Below are 25,660 nucleotides of genomic sequence, written 5' to 3' on the forward strand. Positions count from 1 at the left end.
ACTAGTGGCATTTTAGTGATGTCATTAATTATTCTGGATCTCATATAAACATTTTTTAGACTAGGAAGCAAAGTACTTCTTGCTTTGCCTAATTCAGTAAGATGTTGAGATATCAACATCATTCATTCCCATGTTGTTGCTATCAGGTAACTTTTAACTTTGAGGTCATTATCGATCCTCAGGCTGTCTCACTTCACACAGCTATGGAGAAGAAAAATGAACTTTTGATGAGTATTTTTAAGGAACAGAGAACTTTAAATCTGAACTGGCCATCACCCAGAGATCTGAACTCTGATCCCTACTTGGCTGGTCATCTTTCAGGGTCAGACATTAGAAGGAGGATGACCCTAAAACATCTGTTGAAAATCAGACTACTAAACTGATGGGAAATTCAGACTAATCCAAATGTGGAAGCCAAATCAGCTACTGAAACTATATAGAGTGCTACCAATTGTAGAATGATTACACTATGGAAAAAAAAGGGTTCCGTTCTAAAATCAAGAATAAAAAAAAATCCTTCAAAGCAGTTTTTCCTTTAAGGCCCCAGAAAAACACCATGAAAGAACATGAAGGGAAGATGAGACTAAGGTAATTAAAAATACTGATCCTGAATCAAAGAGTTGAGAGTCAGTTGTTATCTTCAGTAAGACATACCTATTGCAAGAGGTGTTTTAACAAGCTTAATGTCTGACAGGTAGTCCTGAGAATCTAAGTGTCTTTCAACTGCTAATACAGACTAAATTTTCATTCCCTTTAGGAGAGAATACCAATGAGAAGTGCAGTGTTAAAAACAGTCTATTCTGATTTACACTTTCTGAGAGACCTGCAAAAACCTGTAGGTAAATTTTGAAGGATGTAAGAAATAAATGTCCTGATATGTCTGAGGGGAAAAAAAAAAAGTAAGAATTTAAGTAAATTATCCATTACCACCTTGCATGTCGTCATGTCATATCTGTGGTTTAAACATCCACTCAGCAACCACCACTGGGTTTACCATCCATTTCTGTAGCAATTGCCATTAACAGGACTACAAAGAGAGTCCCTAGGCTAAGTAAGAGAAAATCCAGACAAATTAAGTAATGAAAGCACAACTGAATAGTTCTGCTAATAAATTATCAGTCACGTATTTTCTACACAAGTCTTTCATCTGTAACTCTAAACATCTGTCTGTAAGGTGGCTGCAGACAGGTGGGGGGGAAAGAAAATCAAACCAAACAAACTAAAAAAATCTATTTTTGGGCTATGGTTTGGACATTAATGTCTGTGGTATCACAAGGGACACTTCAGATGCTGAGTTTCAACTCATTTCCCACAAGAAATTCCCAGTGTTAAGGTAGTTGAGTGAATCTACCATAATATTTTCTATGCATCCAAGAAACATGAAGTAGGCTCTTCTTGTACAGTAAAATGAAGTTATAATAATCTTCTAAAGTGACCTCCTGCACCCAGCTCTATCATTTTCTAATCTCTTGCTGCCCATTCCAAGCACTCACTCAGTTTGAACTGCATATAGCATCACTTTGAATGACATTTTTTTCAGACATCTTAATAATGTCTTAGACAATGCATCCCAATAAACAAATACACCTTCACACTGTGTACTCCTTGCTATTTTCAACTGATAATTTGAGACTACCTACTTGACAGTAAGTATACGGAAAAAAGTAGTAATGAAACAGCAGTGCTACGTTCCACTAAATATTCATGCTTGTAATATTGTAAATGACTTATTAAAGGTGAACTAAATGCCAGAGTGTTGAACTCAAGGAATCACATTGATCTTTGTAATTCCTTCATTTCTCCCATTTCATGACTTCCTTCATTTCTACTATGGGAGGAATCAGGAATCTACTTCTAGACATATAATCAGAAAGGAAGCACAGCTGTTGATCAAGCCATCACAAGTACTCAGAAGTACTTGAAGTACTCAGACTAACAGTGATTTTGAACAATTCTACAGTCCTTTTAGCTGAGGAGATTTTATGGTAGTGGTCACAATACACCAAGGATTTCTCAAATCTCTGCACTCAAAGCAAAACAATAGAACTGAAAGGGTGTTAACTTCAGAAGCTAATTATAGCTTTTTAAGTACTAGCACCATTAACAATTTTACTGCTCCAAAATTAGGCTGGGGACATTCACAACGTGTGCTGGTAAAGTGGAAATGGACCTGCCTAGCTAATCATAATCATCCTTTCATTTTTACTTGATCCTTTACAACAGCAAAAGGTGATGAATGCATATGAATATTGCAGTAAGTGGAAAAATGCATTAAGAACAAAATGACTGTCTCTCATTGTGATTTTTTCTGCAAATTGTTAGTAGCATAATCAGTCCCTAGCATTAACTCCATCACAGTTACGCAGATGTAACTACGTGTGACTACGTACATATTGCATCTTGCCAACACCACTCCTTTTGTGTATAGGTAATGAGAGAAATCAAGGCCAAAAGCTAAGTTTGCTTGCCCACACATAGGGTCCTAGTGCCCTTTGAGATGCTCTGAGGAAGTAAGAAACATTTGCCAAAGTGCCCCAATGTTTCTGGGACATCCTGTATGGAGGCAGCCAGGACTGGAGGGCTTCCCAGGCAAGAGTACTTGCCTATGTACTTGGCAATCACACCCCATCCCAAACAGGTAACACTACAAATGCTTCTCCTATTAACAGCTTCTATATAAACAGCCTAGCTGAAGGAGCAGGAAGAAGGAAAAAAAAATCCAAATCAACCAAACCCTCATACACATAAAAATAAATAATAATAATGAAAAAAAATATACGGTATGCTTATGTTTTGGGTTTCCCAACAGTTTCATTAAACTCACTAAGTCATGACATGCTCAGTGCAGAATTAAACAACTCAAAAACAAAGGCTATGTGAAAAGGGGGGCACACAGACTGGGCCATCTCCAGACTAGAAGAAAAGATTAAATTGGTAAGTAAAATTTTCATAGAAACCCCAACAAGAGCCAGAAGAGCACTATGAAAATTTTGGGTGAGATCCTAAAGAGCTGAAATATCCTTGCAGTCTGGTTGTCAGAATCCAGAAGGCAGCTGGAGGAATATTGCAAATGCAACTTGTGCAGTTTTCCAGACACTGTAATCTATTACAGTCACTAGGGCAGATGAATACTGTAGTCTGTGTTTAATCTGTCCTGTTTACATGGGCTTTTTTATTGTTTTAAACAATGTATACCAGAAACACGGACAGATGCAAAAATACGGAGTCATTTTTGTAGAAAATGGCTTCTCACAGAGTTTAGATGACCAAAAAATTCAAACGACCTTGAAGTACAGAGTGGAGTTGAAGGAAAGGGTGGTATCTTTTCACAATAAAGATTATTTTTACTGAAGTAGCATTATCTGTTGAGTATAGATGCTTGCTTCTGTGATAGTAATAGACACTGCTGGGCAGTGCTTTGACAAACAATCCTAATTAATGGCATATCTTATAAGGTATAATCTTATAAAAGCAGTACACCAGGGTCATTCTCTACTTCCCCAAAACAGTTCAAAAGAAATATATATTTGTAGAGACAAGATATGACAAAGAAATATGTATTCAAGAGGTGCCACATAAGTAGGAGCTGAAAGGACCAAAGCATTAAAAAAGAAAAAAAAAAAAAAACAAACCAAAAAAACCTCAAAGAAAAAGCATCCGCATTGCTGTATTACATTTAAGTTTTTTTCAAGGTCTCTTCCATGGACCTTTGGTGACTGTTCAGCTGGAAATGAAGGGCCCAAGAGACTCCTTTTGAAAGCAGTAAGGGATATCCTGAGTCCCAGTCAGCAGCCTAACAATACAGCTTCCAACAGCCAAAACTGTGTGAATTGTGTTATGAACATCACTCATTACCGCACTGTGTGCTTACGGAGCCTCAATATAATTGTATTTTAACTATTAAAAGTGTTTTATTTGTGAAAGATGGTACACTAAGTAAGAGTTTCCTAATCTATAAAAACTTAATTATTATTTGAAATATCTTTTTTCTCCCTATGCTCAGGTAGGTTTGAAAGCTATACTGTGTAATTCTAATGTATTTCTTGGGAACAAAAACAGGCTGTGAAAAGTCTGTTCCATATTTCACTTTTCTATCATTTGCATTTCACATCTGACCAGTATAATAAAGTATTTTCATTATGATAACTTGTAATAGGCTGCAAGGCAAAAGAACCCCAAACCAACAACAAAACCAAAAAAACAATCCAAAACTAAACAAAAATCTAAATCTCCATCTGGTTTATATTAAATTCTCATTGAAAACCTATGCATCTCCATTCTTTTCTACCATAAAACAGCTCCAGTGCATTTCTCTTAGCAACATCCCTATTCTCCTACAGGACTGTGACATAGGTGGAGCTGATCACTATGGGATTGAATTAGTTTCTTGGCAAAAGTGGTTATGATGTACATGCTGCTACATCATAAGGTTTGATAGCATTCCTCATCCTAGCTGTATCTAGCACATCCTATAGCGATAACTAGGGAATTACTACAGAAAGATATTATCTGAGCTATGGGTTTCAGAATTTTGTTCTTCAGAGATGTGTTTTTGCAGCATTAGCTGCATTTACATCCAAGAGATGTAACGCTTCAATAACTTTCAGTGTTATTTGGATATTATGTTTGTACTAAAAACTATGGAAGCAAGAAAGCAGAGCTGCTTAAGTTATACAAATCTACAATTTCTAAAGGCAAGTTCTAACACTGTTAACACAATTTATCTCCCATGTAACTGTTAAAGAGCTTTGGGGTGTTTAGAACTGTGAAAATCTGTTTGAAAGTCCTGTCATTTTTTAGTACATCCCAGAGTTGATTTGAATTGAGGTCTTTTGATTTAACCACAGAGATAGACTTGTTAAGACAACTAAAAATGTCAGTCTTCACACATTTATTACTCTTACTGTGTTACTTCTCTCCTTGCAGCTTGTTTAGACATTGGGAATTGACTGTTCAATGTCATTTCTTCAGTGTTACTCCCCTTCAGCGCTTCTGTGGCTTGTTAGCACTCTCAGCTCAAGAGATGCCTCGGTGTGATCATGACTTTTCCCTGAAAAGCTTCTTCCTTACAGAAACTGTAATTGTATTTTCTTTACTCTTCTCCATGCTCCATTATCCCTTACATCATCATGAGAGAAAACAGTTACTGATATGTAACTACCATGTTGAGGGTGTCCGAAATTACAAAAGAGAAAAATGCTTTGTGCTCACAGTATTAATCCAATTGTCACGTTGATGTAGGAAGAATCAAGATTAGAGTAGCTGGTCAGTACTGATCATTATCCTCAACAATGCTAGAGGCTCTAATGGTCTTTGTACACACATTTCATTACCATTCTTGGAGAACTAAAGTTTAGTCTTAACAACTGTACTGCCCAGCTGGCAAACTTAAATTTTGTCACTATGACAAATATCATTTATGAGCAAAAGTAGCTTAGAGAAGTTAGGGAGCTGCTGTTGATCAGGACTTTAAACAAAATGTGACCTTATCTTCCTTTCTGTGCTAATTTGAGGGGCAGGAAGTCAACACAATTAATGTCTGATAATTATAAAAATACTGTTACTGTATATAGCCCAGCATATAGCTTGCATAAACACTAAAGATCTTTCATTCAACTTCCAGCTACTGTCTTTTTTTCAAGTCTAGAAAATATTATACTATCTTTGTTAGCTAAATCTGTAGTTAGATAAAAATGCATGAATTTCAGAGTAGTAAGCAATTCTAAATTATTTTTTCTTTATGCAAAACATTGCAAAAACCAATTCTGTTTCTGAAAATGATGCACACATTTTTTTCATTCCAGGAGGCACAATGCACAGGATACAGATAAGTCAAAAGGAAGAGGATACTAAAGCTCACTGACTTAGATCTAATTCAAGATGGTAAATCCTCCATTTTGAGTGCAAAGTTTCCAGATCAATTATCCTTATGAATTAAGTATTCTAAAATAAATGCAAAGCATGAGTTGCACTACAAAACTATATCACTGCGATATTCCGATGCCTGAAAACAACATATCAGTGCTATCAAATAAAAAACATCTGTTTCCACAACCTTCATTGGTCTTATGAGCAATTTGCTGTAGAGCCAAACTTTTAAAAACTGTAAAAAAAATCATCAGGATTGGAGAGAAGGTGATGGTGGTAAGAAGTGAGCTCAGTCCCAGTATGTGCAAACGAACTGCTTTAATTTACTGGAAACTTGACACATTTGTCACTTTTACAACATTTTTCAAGCTACAGTTGCAAGGTACAAATATGTATAAAATACAGCATGAATATATGCCATAATTAACATAGGCCATCAGCACCCTGAAACTGCATAAGCCAGAGATTTTCTGGTCCTCATATTATAGAAGTCAAGCAACAGCCATTCAAAATTCATAAAAACTAAGCTATTTACTCAGTGTAGGTGCAAGTCAGGATCCAATTCCCCAATTAAGAGCAAAGGGAAATGGATTAAAGTTTATCAGCAAGAATAACTACATACTTAAACGATCTCAGACTGGAGAATGGACTATTAGTAGCAAGTCCTTTCTAACCTGACTTATTTAGGAGGCATATGGTTTCTGTCACGCTGTTTTCATGGCAGCAGATCTAAAAATTAAGTGGACAGAAAAGCTCTGTACAAATTTATACTAGGCAGGGTGGTGAAGTTGAAACCCAAGGATATGGAATTTATGAACAAATTCAGTTCATCAAATAGTTGCAGCATAGTTGGATAGGCCACGTAGCCTTCTGTATACTTAATATGCTTCCAAATCCAAACAAGTTCCTACATAGTATTGTGACTCTGTGCAGTGTTAATAATTACCTAAGTACAACTTCAAAACCAAAACCATTGTTTGCTGAATTGAGGGTGATACAAAGATTCCAGGATGGGTTTGATCAGTGCAAAAAACACTAACAGTCTACAGAGAACTGTATTTTCCCCTCTTTATTCACAGAGAATATATTTTCATAAGTCTCTGATCTAACAGAGGAATCTCATTAACATTACCTCTGCATGCAGCTATTTCCTCAGAGCAGCTACAACAATAACATAGGTATCAAAGAAGTAAATTTTACCCAGGAAAATACATGTAACCAAATAATGTTAAATTATAAAAGAGCACTCTAATACATTCTGTAGTCATAAGTTCTGATGACCGATGTTATTTCCCCTCACGTTCATCACACAGATAAAGAGTTTTTCCTCTTAGAAGGCAAATTAATTTAAACTTATTGATCGTAAAACTGTATTTTAGGAGAATATGGATGCTAATTTTATAAAATTTAAACAACACATATATTACTAGTTTAGCTATTATAGAATCAAGAAACCACAAATAGTTCATAATATATATTTGTTCATACAGCTAATGTATGTGAAATGTGTTTTTCTTCTAATGATTATGTTTACTGTTTTATATCAGTGAAAGAAGAGAAACATTTCCAGTGAGCTCAATCCTTGTTCCCTCAGAAAAAAAAAAAAACAACCAAAAAACCACAAAACCAAACAAAACACAAACCAAAAAACCCCAAGAAACAGCACCAGCTGCTTGGCAGGACTCTACTAGAATGCTAACACGGTCTCTGAACAGTGTTTTTCAAACCAGAGAATTAATTACTGATGAATACTAAAACAGCAATAGCACTAACAACTGCATCACCTATACTGTCTAGCAGTAGTTGTTTGTTCATGGGGGCCACTGCTTTAATACAGAGCTTTTCCAGAATTATTTTTGCATTTGTTGTACTTATGGAGTAATATTTGACAAAAGCAGTCTTCTGTGTCTAAAACTATGAAACACATATAGCAAATATTTGTTAGTATGGAGAACGTGAAAATAGAAATAGCACACAAACTCATTATTAAATCTATATGAAACTAAGCACAGTAAAAACATCTTTGTAAATAATATCAACCTGCCAACTTGAGCTCATCTTCAGTACTGATTCAGTCATAATTTGAAAATTAGTATGAACAGGTTCTATAGGTCATTCTGCAAATTCCTCATTACCTTCCACTTGTCTCTTGTTCATTATTTCAAAGAGAATGGAAAATGGTCAATCTGAATAAAAACAAGGGAAGGGAACAAAGGATGTTTTCACACAGATGAGAGGACAAGAGTGAAAGAACAGAAAGAGATAAAATTGTGCAAAATCTGTATATAAAAAGTGACACGGAAAGGAACTGCAACCAAAAAAAACCTCTCAACCTCAACCCCAAACCCAGAGGAAAACAAAACAAAAGAACCCATCAGACCAAAAAAATGAACCACAAGCTCTGCTGTAATCGTGTGATTGTATAAGCATCTACACTTTTTTCGATAATGTTCCAGATTTGTTGGTCTGGAAGTTTGGACAGAAATCTCATGAGAACAGACTTTTGAATGATTTTTTAGATGCTCCCAGTTTATAAGCATGCCAGCAATAATGCAAAGAGCAGCCTTTTTCCATAGTATTTTGGTACTATCAATTCCAACTCCAGCAAAAAAGTAGGAACCGCAGAGCCATATGAATTTTAAAGAGAGAGTGATCAGTAATAAAATTATCTTTCCCCAGTTCTGACCAATGCACAATATGGTACAGTTTGAATTTTAGGAATGATACAAGAGGACTCTGATTTTATTTGAAATACTTCAGTCTTTTCTAGTTTTGAAAAGAAGTATTAGTTGGTCCTATTTAAAAGAAACACCTGACTGGAGTCACAGTCAGCTACCAAATGGTATTCTAATAAATGTCAAGGATTTCTGTCTTTCTTGAGCATTATGTTGTGGATTCACACACATGTAACTAAAATTCCACATCTATATCTTCCACTTCTTCAAAAGAAATGCAAATTAAAAGCAAGTCTTATTACTATCCACCCATGCCATCGGGATAACACAAGTTGAGAGGTGTACTGGGCAAAGAAAGTTTCTGGCTCAACCACCCTTTTTATTACCAATATAGGTTGGTTGAGCAAGGATTATGATGTGCTTTGTTTTATTACAACATACACTGTCAGGTTATATGAGGAAAATACAGTAAAGTTCTTTGGGATGGTTGCAGAGAAGTAGGAATCCTTTTCCTAAAGATTTGAGAATACAGACAGCTTTGGAAGGCAGTAGTCCAAGACTCTCATGGCACAGAAGAACTAAGGGCATGAAGATATATTTGGTTGCTCCACAGAGATGAAAAGAGTCAATAGGATCAGACAGAACACAAAGGAAATGAGAATGTAAAGAATGACACTTGAGTCTTTTTGTTTTGTTTTGCCACTTTTAGCTAGAAAAAAAAAATCTAGCTACTGTCAAATTCACAGGAGCAGCAGTATTTTCTGTTTGAACGCTGAGGTTCTCAAATAGCAGGACAGGAAAGGCAGTTAAATCTCTTCAAACAGACAGCAGTTGCTTGATAACTCGGTGACCTTCCTTTAAGCCAAAAAGGCTACAAACACACAGAATCCATACAACCTATGACACCTTCAAACACTTAAAGTTGTTAACCAAGTGCCCAATGTCAGGAAACAACTGTCTCTGTGGCGAGCTGAGTCTATCCCCCTCTTTGGGACCGAAACAAATGTATTTTCTACCAGGGTATGCTTACAGTTTCTCTGAGCGGGTCAAGGTAACATTTTTCAGCAACCAGTTGCAGGTTAGCCCACGGGAAACCCAACAAAGAATTTCTAACCATGTTTGTGGTCCCTTTCCTGGCATGACTTACAGCCAAGTATCTTAGTGCTCCTTTAAATGGTCACACTCTAAGAAAACCCAGCTGTATTTCTTGGAGCTTTTTCAGTTAAAAAAACTGCTAACATAGATACACATAAAATCATGTGGTGTTTTAGGAGGAACAAAATAACTATTGTGATGTTATTAAAGTGACAGAAATACTGTTGATTAATTCATTGCTTTGGTTTTACAGTAAGCAGTATACACTCACCTTTCTATACCAAGCAATATATTAATATTTTTTGTTAAAGGTATACAAATATAAATTAGATGTGGTAAATAACTACTGAGTACCTTCTATGTCTCACTTTCGAAAAGTAGTTATTGTGTGGACCTTGAGGACAAGATACATTTTCAACAATGCATGTATTCTCTTCAACACTCTGGTGCTGGCCACTAGGGGTTTTTTTAACCATTTATAGCTTCCTTTAAATTGTTGCTGATTGTGAAAATTCTTGGCCTTGATTTGTGCTCAGTGTGTCACCCACAGAGTTTCATTAAGTATGTGGAACTGTGTAAGAATACTACTTGTGACTTTAAGGATTCTGAGGGATTGAGAACTCAAAAGTCAAACAGAGTTAGAGCTGAAAAAAACCACTTCTCTTAACTCTTAGAGACTCTAAGGTCTCTAACACTTCTAATGAGCCATTTGTCAAAATGAACAAAAGCTGTACATTAATTCAAATCTCATTTGTGTCAGTTAATATGTTTCTTACAAGAACCAGACTCACATATATATTCCTGCTGTGGCTGATCCCCCACCTCTCTTTTGTTTGCATGCTAAAAAAGGCAGCAGAGAGACTAGCTGCAGGACATTCAGCTGCCAGACTTCCCCCTCACTGTTCTGCTAACCTCACTACTGACCTACAGTACCCTTAGTTTTCCATTCGTTAGACTCTATTACACAAATAGAGCCCAGTGTTCCAAATTAAGCTGTGTTTATTCCAAGAACACAAAAAAGAGACCATTTTCACATCTAAGAAAACTATGTGTCTTGATTAAAGATTGAGACATTTTCATACAATGCTGAAAACATATGCAGTTTTTTATAAGCATACCAAACCCCTGTGGACTGGTTTTTAGTCTGTTCTACTAATTCCTAGAGCCCAATCCCAAATTCATGATTTTTTAAATTATACCAAATCCTCTCGTTTGAAATTCTTATTTCACATTATTTTGAAACTTTTCAAAATGTTTGCAACTGTGCCCCTTAGCAGGTGTCCTTCAGCTAGGAAATCGTTACTCTAATGACCCATCACATAAACAGATGACAGTTGCTTCAAAGACCCACTTGGTGCTGTTTCTAATCCCCACCTTTACATCAAACTCAACCTTTGGATGCCAAATGTTGGGAATTATGAATAAAAATACCTTGCAAATAAGCTGTTTTCTTTTCAAACTTCAAGAGAAAAATATTTTTCTTTTAAATGATTTATATAGATTTTCAAATTCAACAGCCCATTGTAAGCTTCTGTGATTTCAATTTGCTAAGTATACTAGAGCTCATCTGCAGTTTGATAGTGAAAAACTTTTCTTATTTACCAATGATGATAAATAAACACTGAATACTTACAAAACATATATATTTGTTAAAAATATTGAAAAATAGCTTTCCAGAGAGCTACTAGATGGAATTTGTACTTCATCAAATTTATCTTTGTTAGAAAACTGGCAGTTCGTAGCCTTACAACACTAATAATAGGGTGCTGACAAATGAAACAAGCTGGTAAATATAAAGCCTTTTCATAACAAGATTGCACAAGAAAACATACTGTAATGACCCTGTCTTGAACATCCTGTAATAGCCCATTGTTCCTCTCTATTACTCTCATTCAGCATTTTTTTTTTTAATAGCGGATGCATAGCAGCAAAGGAACCAATGTAATGTGGGATTGCACGTGCACAAATCATGTCATATAACAGAGGTGAGAAAAAGACCCTGGCACACTGAGGGAAGTTTTGAGGGGGCTATTAAATGGATGTAGAGCCTTACAAAACAATCTCATATATCTGGATAATTCCAATAAGCAAATTAAAATATTTGACCATAAATACCTGAAGGAATTGTAAACACTGAGAAGACAGAAGAATCATTTTACCTATTAAGGGCAATGAATAACAAGAATGGGAATAAGAAAGGAAAATCAGGTTTAAATACTGAGAGATCACGCAGTCTTATACCCAGTACATTTAAAGTTAACATAGTAGCATAAATAGAAGTATCCTTCACTTGCACAGATGAAGAAGAGATGTAGTAACAAGCATCTTCCATGCGTGACAACTGGATATTTCACCGTCAGTGTGTATGAGAAACAATGAACTAACATCACCACAGGCATCTTAACTAGTTGATGTACTGAAACCAGCAAATGCTTTGTTGTCAAATTCTAATATTGAATAGAAAATTAATTCAGCAATCCTACTGTGAATCAATGTCATACACTTAAGTCCAAATACAGATTTATCACCATCTAAAGGAATATTTTAGTTTATCCAAGTGTCTATGCATGTAAAAAAAATGGCTTTTGACTGACCACATGATACCTGATTCAACTTTGTCTGTGCAATTAAAAGGTCAATGCTAAAGGCAGCATCATTCCATGTACTGGTTTGTTCACTGTTGACTTTCCTATGAGAACTGCATTTTGAAGTTCAGATTTGTTTTCTTTGTGCATTTGTCAGTCCTTCTATCATTTTATCTTCCTTGCTACCACACTTCATTTTACTTAGTGCTCAAGGAAGGAAGATCTGGATAACCATCCTGTTTAAAAGCTTCAGATGTTTAAAAATATAAAACCTTGAAAATCTAGGACACATAAGGGCTAAGGAAATGGTAAAAATAAATTAAACCAAAACATTCCTTCATGGTATAATGCTATTTTTGAAAACTTTGGTTTGGAAATTCGCATTCCCTATCACAGATTACTATCTCTTGTGCCAGTCTGTGTTCATTGGACAAAATGTTATTTCAGCAGTATCTTTTCTCCCTTTGCCTAATCTGACAGGGAAAGCTTATTGCAATTGGTCCCTAAAATCTGCTTTGAACCTGGGCTGTTTTGGCACTTACTTCACCCTCACTGCATACACTAAACTTTACAGACGACAGCATACATTGACATGCTCTGGTGCCCCAGTGCCCCTGTAGAGACAGCACAAGTATTTTGCCATCCTTCCAACAAACTCTGAATTACTGCCATGTCCTTCACTGGGCTGTAATGTGACCCTAGGAAAAGCTTAGCATGTCAGCAGGCTATTTTATCTCTGTAGCTCTAAATAAAAACTGTCCAGTTAAACTACATTGATTGAATTCTACCCTTGGATTGCATGCATAATTTTTAGAAGAGGGATCTTCTCTAGAGAAGAAACTCCACTTGTACAATCTCTTCTGAAATAACTGGAGAGGAAAAAGAGACAAAAAACCCCCCAAAAACTAGGCCTAGCAACTACCCCAGTGGTTCATGCTAAGAGATTAAAGACATCTGAATTATGTTTTTCTACCTATTTTCATTGAAACTCTTAAATGCTGATATTAAATAATCTCGTTTAGTCAAAAATTAAGCATTTCCATTATGAGAAACCAAATATAAATTGAAATTACTATAAATGAATACCCAGTGACAGTATTTCAGCTAAAATTTTTTGATCTTACAATTACAACCATTGTTCTTGTTTTACATAAAACTGATACTGTGATAGTAAATAGAAATGAACAATTTTTTAATTTCTAATTTGCTGACTGGCATGTAATTTGTATCAGTGTTAATTACACTTCTGACATAACACATAGAAAATAACATAACCATTCACATCTCTTTTAGTGAAAACTGATGGAGTACAAGATTCCCCAGCTCTGTAGGGTAAGGAGAACACTGCAATAGCAGAGTTTAATTTTATGAGAGTACTCTCATTTGCGTATTTGTTTCAAAAGTTACTCTTCTCTAGGACTATTATTCTCCCTGTTTGCTTTCAGCAGAAAGGCTTTTATTTCCTGATGTATATATGCAATTAGCATTTAAAGAAAAAAAAACCAAACCTCTTTACCCACTCCTTCCAAAATAGATGAAAAAAATCCTCAAAACCGAAAACAAAAGGAAAAAAAACCCCAAAACTATCCCAAACCCCACACTGCACTGGCATGCACACAACCACAAGAAAGGCTACAATTTAGTTTAGTGTTTAAGTGCCCACTTAATGTTAAACGTGTGGTTTTTCGTATTGCTGCTAGCTCTAGAGAAAAAAAAAAAAAGCACAATCCTGGTGGCCTTCCTTCAATGTATTCTGATGCAATGAACAACACAATTAATACAAAATGAAAAATACAGAATGGTGGCCATGCAGAGAACCCATGAATAGCCATGAGGAAAGAGCCTTAATTTTGGCTTCCTGAACTTGTTTAAACTAACTTTTTCCTGACTGAATACTAGATAAATTTGAAAGAGGTTACCAATCTTGATACTGTGTTACAATATACACATCTGTTGTTCCTCTTCAAGGAAGATGACTATGAATTTCAATATATAGTCATTTATGGAAAGGGTTCTCACCCCCACCTCCCACTTCCAAGAAACTAGACATGTGAAGACAGACATTTCTCTTTGAGAGGAAGGATAAGGCAGAGGTTAATTTCATCTGCATGAGCCAGTGTAGGATAAGCTTTTGGAAATACTGTCAAGCCACATTTTTAATGCCTGGCAAAGTGACTCATTCAGAGTCATCACAGGAAAGGAAGTTGAACAGAATAAAAAAACGGAACAGGATGGGGGCTTAAACAGCAGAAAGAAGTGAGAGAAAGGAAACTGGATTGTTTAACGTGGCCTGAGGTTACAAGTTCTAAATTGAGATGATTTAAAAAAAATATATATGTAAAATATATCTAAATACATGTAAAAACATACACATATTTATGCATATATAAAAATATATGTATGTATGCATGTACTTATAAAATCCATCTTCTTTCTATTTTAAAGGAGACTTTTACTTGTAGATTGCCTTCCAAAGCTGCCTGCTGGGGTGTTTGTTTCAGTACAAGGTGGCATTAACACAGTACGGGAAATAAACAAGAATCCCTTTTAGAAATCCAAAAGTTTTTAACAATTATGTTCCTATTTCAGCCAGTAATGAACTCACAGGGCAGAGTGACAGACTCCTGTAAAAATCCACCAGAATGTAACAAACGTAATTTTATAGCACTCTCTAAAGAAATTTTCTGCAATAAACAAGACCTTTGTCCCTATAAACAAGACTTTTCTTTTTCAATTTTCTCCCCCAAAACCACAGCTTATACTTTCTTGTAGTAGCAACTCAGTGCAACTTGGAAAAGTTTCTCTTCTCCAAATATTTTTACTGTGAAACTTGGGATAATTAGCCACCTATCATATTAACTTCAGACAATTCAAACAGAAAACAACATTTAGACAGCAGCCTTCTGCAGAGCACCTCTTTGGATTCATTGTAACTGAAAACACATTACTTGTGCAACTAGAATGTCCATTAACAAAAGAAGCAATTTTGGTTCCTAGAGATGACAAAAGCATTTCTTAGTGTCATAAAGTCAACATTCAACTCAGTCATAGATTTTTATGTTTAAATTTTACACCTGTGAGTAAAATTTCTCATAGTATAATCCAATAATAACTACTATGTCATTTTTCTTGTTCAAAGGCACACAAAGAAAGATGAATACACACATTAAGTCACATAATCAAAAAAAAAGAAACTTAGAGGCACACATGGTCAAAAAAATATCCTGAAAAGAATGTATTAGAATAAATACTTCTAAATTCTACATCTCATCTCCCAAATAAATTTGTCTGTGTTTGTGAGATATTCCTTATTTAGTCCCCAGAGTGACACCTGCTGGATTTCACCAACAGAAACAGGTCAGATATCCCTATTATACAGAATCTTTCAGGATAACCATGGCAAAAATGAGCCCTTTACTAAAAAAAGTTGCACAGTATTATATTTTATAGCAGTAAATAAACACATATATTCAACCATAAAAGAAGTAAGTATGTCTAACATTCATTTCTTTCTGAAATACACATTTTTAAGTCTCTATCTGGAAATGATTACAGAGAAAAAGATGAATTAATTTCTGATAATATTAATTCCAAAAATATTAAACCAAATTAGGTTTTGTATAATAAATATGTTCTCTCTGATTAACTTAGATGGAAATTTAACAGCATTGCCAATATTAAATAACACAAAACTTATTAAAATATATTTCCAATATTTTCCACTGTTACAGAGGTGAAAAAAACCTGAGCAGAAAATCTGAATGGTAATATGAAGAGTGATATTGTATGTCAAGGTTGTGTAGCTTTCAAGCTCAGAATTATCAAAGAATATGTGAGAATAGTTGATTATAGTTTTTAGGAACTAAAAAGATAGTCAACCTAAACACAGATGACAATATGCTACAATATACAAGGTAGGTACTGTGAAGGTTATTTTTTTTTAATTACTAATCATTTAGTGTTTCATTCCTTGTCCTTGGTAGTTCATGAAAAGTCAGAGCAGTATTGGCTTTGTGAAACAAAACTCAGTCACTAATTTTGTTTGGGGTATTTTTTAAATAAGGACTGCATGATCAGGACAGGCATAAATCCAGAAATACAATATTGAATCCTTTTCTAAAAATTAATTAGTATCTCAGTGATCAGCTACAGTTTAACAGTGGCCCAAACTAAAAAAAAGTCTTGGGTGACATCTATGCTATGTTAAAAGGCCATAGATACAGACACACATAAGTTTACACCAGTTGAGAACTTGTATTCTGTTCTTGAAGTGAGTACATCACATCTCTCATGGAAAGTCTCATTTTACTGCACTACATTCAATTAAGTAAACTTCAAATCCATCTTACCAAGGAAAAGTAACTCAAAATAAATCACTGCTGTTGTTTTGGACTGCAGCAGTGATTGAAAGTGTTTGCACAGAACTAGGGCAGAAAAAGAATGACTTTGCTGGGAAAATGTAAACAGTATAAACAAGCTTGGGAGACTAAGGCAGATATGCATGAGATAATTGTGAAAACAAAACTTTGAAATTGTGAAAGTTTAGCTTCCCAGTTTTGACCAGATTTTTAAAAAGGACAAAAAGTGAGAGTAATTCTACAAAAATGTCTCTGATGGAAACAAATTTTAAAAGTTCTCGTATTCTACTGCTCTAATTTCTGCTGCTCTTTGTGCAAGCATATTACAGTGAAAAAAACAGAACTGCTAACATGAGCACAAAACCCCAAAAGTTTGTGAACACCTGTGGAAAGCTTTCTCCTTTTCCTTTTAAATATTAAAAGGAAACAACAGCCAAATGTGTTCAATTTAAAATATTAACATCCATTATACTGTTTTCTAAACAAACTATAAGATTTAGGAATAATTTACTTTGAAAGTCTCTGAAAGAGAAAATAAATAATTTCTTCAAGTTGACACATTTGGACCAATAAGTCAGAATGACATAGTCATGCATGTATTGTATATATTAACACTGAAATAATCTATTGTATTATTACATATCTAATACACATAAATACATATACAAACACACTTCCAGATTTATTTTTTTACTTAAAAGTTATTTGTCAACTCACACCTGTTTTAGTAATAGAAGCATTCATTCCTTCCTAGACATTGTATCAAGGATACAGTTAATTCCAGAGCTGTGACAACTTGCTACAACAAAGATTTAAAGTATTTCCCAGTTATATTAGCAACTAAGAGACTGTTTCCAATAACTGCAAAGCTTAACCAAGGAAACCCAATGACACAGCTACACATGCTTGTAGAATAAAGGTGATTGTAACAATGAGGTAATGCCAGCACTGAAAATACACTCTATAGGAATAACGGCTAATCAGAAGCATGGAAGGAATTTTTCTAGCAGATCAAGAACACTGTAGACACATTGGGAACAGATGGGAACAACTTCTTGAAGATAAATTTTGTTTTCCTGACCGTATTCTTGGACTTCTCATTGGAGAAATTCTTTAATTGCTTTCATAAATACATTATGTTCTGTATTTACTATAGAAGTGACTAGATACTTTTTAAATATCACAGTGTACATATTATTCTTAAAAAACATATTAACAGCTACAGTTTCTTCCAAAAGATCATGGGCTAGTTTGATTCTCTTATCTGTACGATTTTGTGGTCTTTTTTGGGCCCAGTCCTATACAGTTCTTGCACATGCTATGAACCCTCTTGGAAGCAGACGATAAGTTAATTGTCTCAATTGTGTCCTAGTCTAAATCGAAATTGCAATACTCAGACAGCCCCCAGAACAATACTGCATTGCCACAGCAGGCCCCTTTACTTAGCCAGGTAAGTCATTAGTCACCAATACCTGAACATGCAGATGTGTTATTTTGCCACTCAAATATTAAAAAAATTATAGAAAGTATCAAAAAAACAGCTACCAACAGACTGCTGAATGCAAATGACTGGATGGGTGATGTACGCATAATTCGAGAAAAATACGCACATTTAGGAATATGTTGCCCATTTACAGTTAGTGGAAAAATTCCTACTGTCTCTCAGTGGGACAGGACTTACACAGTTGTGTTGTATCAGGAAAAGCATGTTCAAAGAGTCAAACACTACATTTCCTAATGCAGAGCAAGGCTCCAGCTGATTAGGAATTCAGAGCACTGTAACATTTGAAGTTGACATGACACATATCATGCAATTCTTGAAGTTGTAATGGATGTTATGCATTCAGGTACTTAGGGTTATTTTCCACTAAAAATGCAGTCACAATGTTCAACATTGCTATCTTGCCACCATGTTTGTTTAAATTGCAAATAATGTAGATTCTGGTATCAAACCTGCAAACACACATATGCCTGACATTTCCTACATGGGCAGTCCCATCACAATCTAAAACAGTTACTCATGAAGTTCATAAAATAAGAACATAAATAATTTTGCTGAAATACTTCAGAAGACAGTTGCTCCTACTGCACTGATCAACAACTGTTATCTGAAGTGTCATCTTGTTTAATTTAGTATCATGAAGCACCTTTTTTCTTGGAGATTTGCAAAGTTTGATGAACACTCTGGCATTGCTTCTATATGCAGTGAAGTCAATGCAAGTTTAAGCAGACTACAAGTACAGATTGTTATTTCGAATAGTATTGCAGCATGTGTACATTGAAACAAAACACAAGGATTCCGATCTGGTCTTATTTGTATTTATCCAGATTTAGTCTGACACTATTCAATCCACTGAAAAAAACCTCAGACTCACAACACCACAATCAAGCTTTCAGCACATCACTGATCTGATATAATAATTTTATAATATTAATATTATATTATTGTTACAATTACAATAACTGTTTAAAAAGGTAAATGCATTATTACTGCAGATGAATGACAAGATCCACAGCATGCATAACATGACTGGAATGACCCTGTAACAGCACAACTGTTAACAGCAGCAAAACCTGGCCCCAAGGTACCTGGCATAAGTTTATCATGGCAGAGAGCAAAAAACTTAATCTCTTTGTATTATTATTACAATCTCAGCCCCTATAAAATGTAGGGATTATTAAATCATAGAATCAGTATAGACCAAATCCAAGTGCAATCTGTGTCCTTCAGAAACAAGACTACTTTTTTCCAGTTCTACGGATCCATCACTTACAAACATAAGCAAATGACCAGATTTAGCAATCTCAGTATTGCAAACCATATTTGTAAAAACAGAGGACATCACATCTGTTTTGGAAAGCTGAACAAGTGGCAAAATTCCTAACTGTCTCTCAGCTGATACTGGAAGGCACAGAATCACACACTTCCCACTGTTCAATAGTTTTTCAAGGAAATTAAATACTTGAAAAACTATTGAAAAACTATAAATAAATACTATTGAAATACTTGAAATACTATTGAAAAACTATAAATAAATACCTTCCAATAAAGCAATTTGGTATTTGTGGGAAAGAAAATTTCAAACAGTAACAACTAGGCACATGTACAAGCTTTAAACTCCAGATAACTTTTTCTCAAGCAAACAGTCCAAACAAAACAGAAGCTTTATCTTCTTAGTTGTATAATTAAAACACAAAACCTAATTATGAAATAACTCAAGTATGACCCCTTTCCGGTACATTAACATCAGTAAGATGTTAATATTCAGTAAGAAAATCTACACCACTTTTATCACCTAATTCAGTCTCTCTTGAAAGAGCTCCAGTTGTATTGAATTAGTCTTAAGGACTCTTCTCAGACCAATGAGCCTCTAATTCTCTCCAGATGCAAAGACAGAAATTTGGTTAGGTAATATTAGAGGTTTTAGATAGAATCATATAAGTGCTGATTAGGGTATTTTTATCTCCCTTTCTACCTATTTATCGTTGATTACTTCCTCAAGCATATACTATAACAACACCAGTTATAAAATCAGCTCAACGCTTCTCTCACTAAAAATAAACGCAGCTTCTCCTCATATCCTTTCTCCCTGCATATCACACGGAGAAGTTCATGCAAAAGCATGCACACACGCATAACTGGAAATGCAATCAGATGGCGCAAAAATACCGTTCCTAGGTCAAACAACGAAACTCTGGTGATCAGTACTCACCAATCCGAGTTTTTGCCAGAACGGTTTCAGATCAATCACTGCGATCTCCCTTTTCGGTGGAAGGAGGTGTCTCGCTCTCTCGCTCCCTCCCGAGCCAAATAGAGACCTACGAGCGCCCACTGCCCTCCCGCTGGGTACAGCACGGTGGCCGGGCCCGGCAGCTGCCGGGGAGAGCTGCCGCTGACCCAGCCGTGCCGGTCCACTCCGCAGGTCGCGCTGCTGCGGCAGCAACGGAGCGGGACGGGCCCTGCGCGGGGAGCGGCGGAGCATCAGAGCTTCCTGTTACATCACCCCGAGCCCCGCCTGCCGCCGCCTTGAGTTACTTTTTCTCTCTCAAACGGCACGTCCTGAGGAAGCCGGGATGCTCTGGTAGTGCTAAAGGGGAGCGGAGCACCGGCTGAGCCCTGTTGCCCGTGGTGGTCATCTACCCCCAGACAGCAGCGCTGTTGACGGGAGGGGGGGTGCTCGCACCTTGCCCGAGCTCGACAGGAGCTCGCCCGCCCTGAGTAGAAACTAGCCCTCTGAAACCAGTCGCTCTGTTGGAAAAGGGGAGACCATGGGACCTGTCTGTATTTACCGAGCCAGTAAGATTTGTCCTCTTTCTTTAATTAGATGCAAAGAAATAAACCAGTTTGGACCGTTATTCAGAGATAACAAAAAACAACCCCATTGCTTCTTCGTAGGATTGACCTGACCCACATTTGCCAGAAACCACTGGTGCTGTGTTACATCCCATCCTTTAAGTGCTGGAAAGTGCTATAGAGAAATACTCTTACTCCTCAAACTTCAAACTGTATTATAGATCAGAAACAAATTTTCAGATTAATGTAAGTGCGTAATTCCAAGTGGCACTTTGGTTTATACCCAACGAGAGAACCTATGTTTAAGTAAATAAGTCTTCAAAATAGCAAGGCTAGAAAAGAAAAAATGACAAAAATATTGCTACTGATGCACAGAACTCTAGGCTGCCAGTGATCTGAAAGCACAAGTATGAGCAGCCCAGTTTGAAAACTTGTACAATTAAAGACAAAATTAATGGAAGTCCTTCCACTAACTTTAAAGATTTTTTTATCAGGATCTAGCAATATTTCTTTGTGATCATTTATCACTTTTTCTTTGCAGCATTGATACCTGTACTGTAGGCAGATTGTACCCCCCAGATCAATAGACAGGTGCTGTGAGCGCATGTCAATGCACAAGTGGGGAGCTCCTGGAGCATCAAGCTGAAATAATGTAACACCTGTAATTCCCAGTACTCCTTATGGAACGCCATAAGGACCTCCCGGAGGTTGTGGTTTAGGAAGTGCTCATCAAAATTCTAACAATTTAATTTGCTCATGATAAAAATATTAAACATTCTGCTTGCTTCGCACTACCTGTTGTTCATCCACTCTTTTTCCCAGCATAAACATTTGCAGAAAACATTGTGAGCTGGATGAGTGCCATCGAAAATCTTTTCATGAAAGCATCAAGAAACCCCGAACTAAGTAAAAAGCCACTGAACACCAATCCATGGCCAAGAAAAATCAAAAGCGAGAAAAGAGGGGCAAGAATACTTTAAATTTATACAGCCACTGAATAATATGAATTGTGAAATCACACTCTAAGGTCACTAAAGGAGCAGGCATGTGACTTTAATACACATTTGGCACATGTGACTCGGTACATCTAGGATCTTATATCAACAGGAGAATGTTTGAGTTTTACAATCAGGGAAGAACTAAGAGCTAGCACTCTAAACTTCTAAGCAATGTAAACAGATACAAACCAGGGAGTAGCTCTGAACAGTAATGGAAATTAACTTCTCTAAAATAAACAGTGTCACCTCGGGTAGTGGAATTTCATTAGGAGTGAGCGTGGCAGCATTATTTTAGATCAGTTAGGTCTAGGCTATAGGGTATAACATGGTATATTACACACTTTAAGGTAGAAAATAATCCATGTATTCCAGCCATGCACTACATAGGCCATATTTGATTTGGCACATCAGCTTCAGTGGGGTTGTAGGGGGTTTAGAGTTTCAAAAATTTAGTTCAAAAGTCTTGTATTCTACTTATTCAGCTATCATTAGAGCTTTCTCACTCCCACTCTCTAGGTATCTGAGATATCTCAGGTGGTGTAATTTGCACTTCAAAGTCACAGATAGTAACCCCCCCGCCCCCCTTCCCCAACCCCTATTTGAGCTGCCCCTTTATCTGTCTGAAATGTAAATTGCACTGGTAGGGATGCCTCGGTTATCGACAGCGTGGGCGCGAGCAGTTCAACGGGGATCTAAATGAACTCAACTAACTGTACTTCAATCAGAGAAGGCTTAAAACCCTTCAAGGAAAAGAATTAAATAAATATATGTTTCCACCATTCAGCACAAACTTTATGCGGATCTGAAAAGTTCAAGGATAAATAGGGTTTTGCAAATAAAGAGACTACTCATGATCGGCTATGAGAATCTCTCTAGCGTGGCCGTTGTGATAAACGCCTCTTCACTGACGATAAAAGCTAATTAGGGATAGACTGTTATTTTCCTTTCGAACGGGCAACGCAGTACAGCAGTGCCCGCCCTCGACCATGCCCGGAACAGCGGACACGCCGTATTTCCCGAACTCATTTCTCGCAGAGGCCTTGCCGGTGGCCCTGTCCCACGGAGGAAGGGGGTGGTCTCCCTGTCCCGCGGGGGGAATAAAGGTCTCCCTCTCCCGCGGGGGTGGGTAGCAGTCTTCCTGTCCCACGGGGGAGTGGGGGTGGCGGTGGGGGGCGGTGTCCCTGTCCCACAGGAGTGGGTAGTGGTCTCCCTGTCCCGCAGGGGTAGGGAATGGTCTCCCTGTCCCTCGGGGATAAGTAATGGTCTCCGTGTCCCAGGGAGGGGCGGGCGGTGTCCCCGTCCCTCGGGGGTGGGTAATGGTCTCCCTGTCCCGCGGGGGGTGGGCGGTGTCCCTGTTCCTATGTCCTGCGGGTTGCAGCGGCGCCACACCTGCTGGCGCAGCGGCGCCCCCTGGCGGCGGCCCGCGGGTGCCGTGCCGCCGGCGCAGGTAGCCCAGCGTACGCCGCCGAGCCGAGCGGTCCGAACCGCCGAGAGTATCCTACACGTGTGCCGTGTACCCTCCGAGACAGAGTGCCTGCCTCAGCGGTCAGTAACAGGATAGTCACACCGGAAAAAAAATCCTTGACAAGTGCTTTGCGCTGAGGCATGTCTAGAGGTTCAACAGTATTATTGGGTAAACAAAAGCAAGGACACTCCTCATGCTTAGCAATGTATTGCCTATGAATAAAATATCAAGTGCTCATGTATATAATTGTACATTCTACTTTATCTGAAGCTGGTTCTTTCTCAAGAGAAGAGACCACTGAAAGCAACCAGGTAGAAAACATAATTGCTATGTCCACTTTAAGACATTGGAAAGGCAGAAGAGGAACACTTTCTTAGAACGTAAATGAGTCTATCAGCTTTGAAATAGTAGATGGTCTGGATATGCAAGGAGGTGCTGGCTCAAGCTAGAAAGAAAAGGGAAACAGGGAATAGAAACTAAAACTGAGAAAAAAAGGGAAAAAAATGGATAAAAATACTTTAAATTATTTCTTATAAGACATTTTACTTCATCATCTGTATGGACTAAGGCTATATACCAAGTTATTGCAGGTCAGATGATAGGTGGAAACTCATCAAACCTCTGTGAAATTGCTTCAGCTTGTTGGCTCCCATCATGCAAAGTGTGAGAAATTTCACAGCACACTGTATGTTTCCTTCAAAGCAACAGAGACTGATTCTGGAACAAAATGACTGGATAAAGGGACACCAGCTAACTGGAAATGCACAGGCACCCTAACACCTTATCATAGCTTCATTTTCTGACCTCTTCACCATTCTGACATTTTATTCCTTCTGTTCCCTGTATTGTGGCTCAATTATCCCCTCTTCTACATTCACTTCCTAATTATCTTTGGGAAGCTTTTCTTGTGTTTGATTGTTCTGCAGATATTGGAGATAACAGAAATTAAAAGAAATGAGTGAAAGAGAAGGGCACAGAAGAAACCAGTTGATGAAAATGAAACCACGTCGCACTGCAGTTTGGATGCTTTTTGGAAAACTAATTCAATGCACTGTATAGCTATACAAAAGCGAGATAGAAAGACAGCTGGAGAGCTGGTATGGTGGCCAAACCTAGTATGCACACCAAGAAGAGTGTGCAGTCTCAGATCAAATCTCTGATTAAAATCAGATTGGTTTTTATACTGTCTATAACATTCCAGTCTTTATTCTCATTGCGCTAACAGGTCTAAAATATGAATTGCTTCGTAATATTTTCTTAGTCAATTGAAATACAGATACAGTTGAGATGCTATCTTTTTCTATCTCAACAATGACATCAGAGCTTGCTCAAGAGGTAACTTATTTAATCACTGTTACTGCAAAACAGATGCACAAGAAGGTTCTCTAGTGTAATGCAAGTAGGGGGTGGGAGAATTGAGTGAGTACCTAGTAGCCCCATCCTAGCAATAGCAGTTCTGGAAAACACTTCACAGTCCAGGGAAGCAACTGAGCATGCACAGTGAGGAGACCCTATTAGTTTGCTGGAGAGCTCAGCAAACGGGAGGCTTAGAAGAATGGGAAGCAGACACACAGTCAAGTTTCTAAAGGGACAGAAATGATGATTTTTCTGTGGAGGATTTTGAACATATTGATTGCAGGCAGCCAGGAACAAGTCACTGGACCAAGAGGAAGTTTGAAGGAGACATATTGCTGTGAAATGACACTGGGATCATGGGACAATGTATGGTACAAACCAATACATCTATTCTTTCCTATCTGTCTATATATATTGTTTCATTCTGAAAATACAATTTTTTAGAAAGTTCACCATTGTAGTTTATGATCTCATAAAACTTATAGAGTATACAAATACTTACTAGCATTCTTGGTGGGACTGCTTTAAGAAACCCCAAGGGCAAACATCCTCCTCTTTCTCCCAACCTCTGAGAGGCTCAGATCAGAGGCTCAGATCAGAGTCCCACCACAACTGAAAACACCACTAGGTTTAGATGTGCTGTGACAGTTACGCTGAGGACACTGTCTAGGGCTATTTGGGCTTGATGCTGAGGAGAAGTTTTCCTTAAAGAAACACTGCCAATGCAGACTCATATAAACACTGAGTTCTGTGAACATTGTAGTCCTGCTGTTAAAGATTTGAGTTTCATTACCTTTTACATGAAAACTCGAGATGTTTTAGTTTAATGTAAATGATGGTTAAATACCTCAGAATTATACTAGAGAATACTGTATTTGTTTCTAAAAGTATTTTAACATGGTATATGGAATACTATTGCCTGTCAGACATCAGTCACAGAAGGTGGCTGCTCCAAATCTGTTACTT

General features: G+C 37.1%; 1 protein-coding gene across 1 annotated transcript in view; it reads right to left on the reverse strand.

Annotated features, from left to right (window-relative positions):
* The window catches only part of CALCRL (calcitonin receptor like receptor), a 65,806-nt gene extending 45,260 nt beyond the window's left edge, over positions 1–20,546 (reverse strand). Inside the window, exon 1 of the mRNA XM_062002643.1 lies at positions 20,295–20,546. The gene's annotated coding sequence lies outside the window, so the exon portion shown is untranslated. The remainder of the gene's footprint in view (positions 1–20,294) is intronic.
* Between the last annotated feature and the right edge of the window lie 5,114 nt (positions 20,547–25,660).

This window comes from Colius striatus, chromosome 9 (genome assembly GCF_028858725.1).
Source record: "Colius striatus isolate bColStr4 chromosome 9, bColStr4.1.hap1, whole genome shotgun sequence".
Classification (NCBI taxonomy): Eukaryota; Metazoa; Chordata; class Aves; order Coliiformes; family Coliidae; genus Colius; species Colius striatus.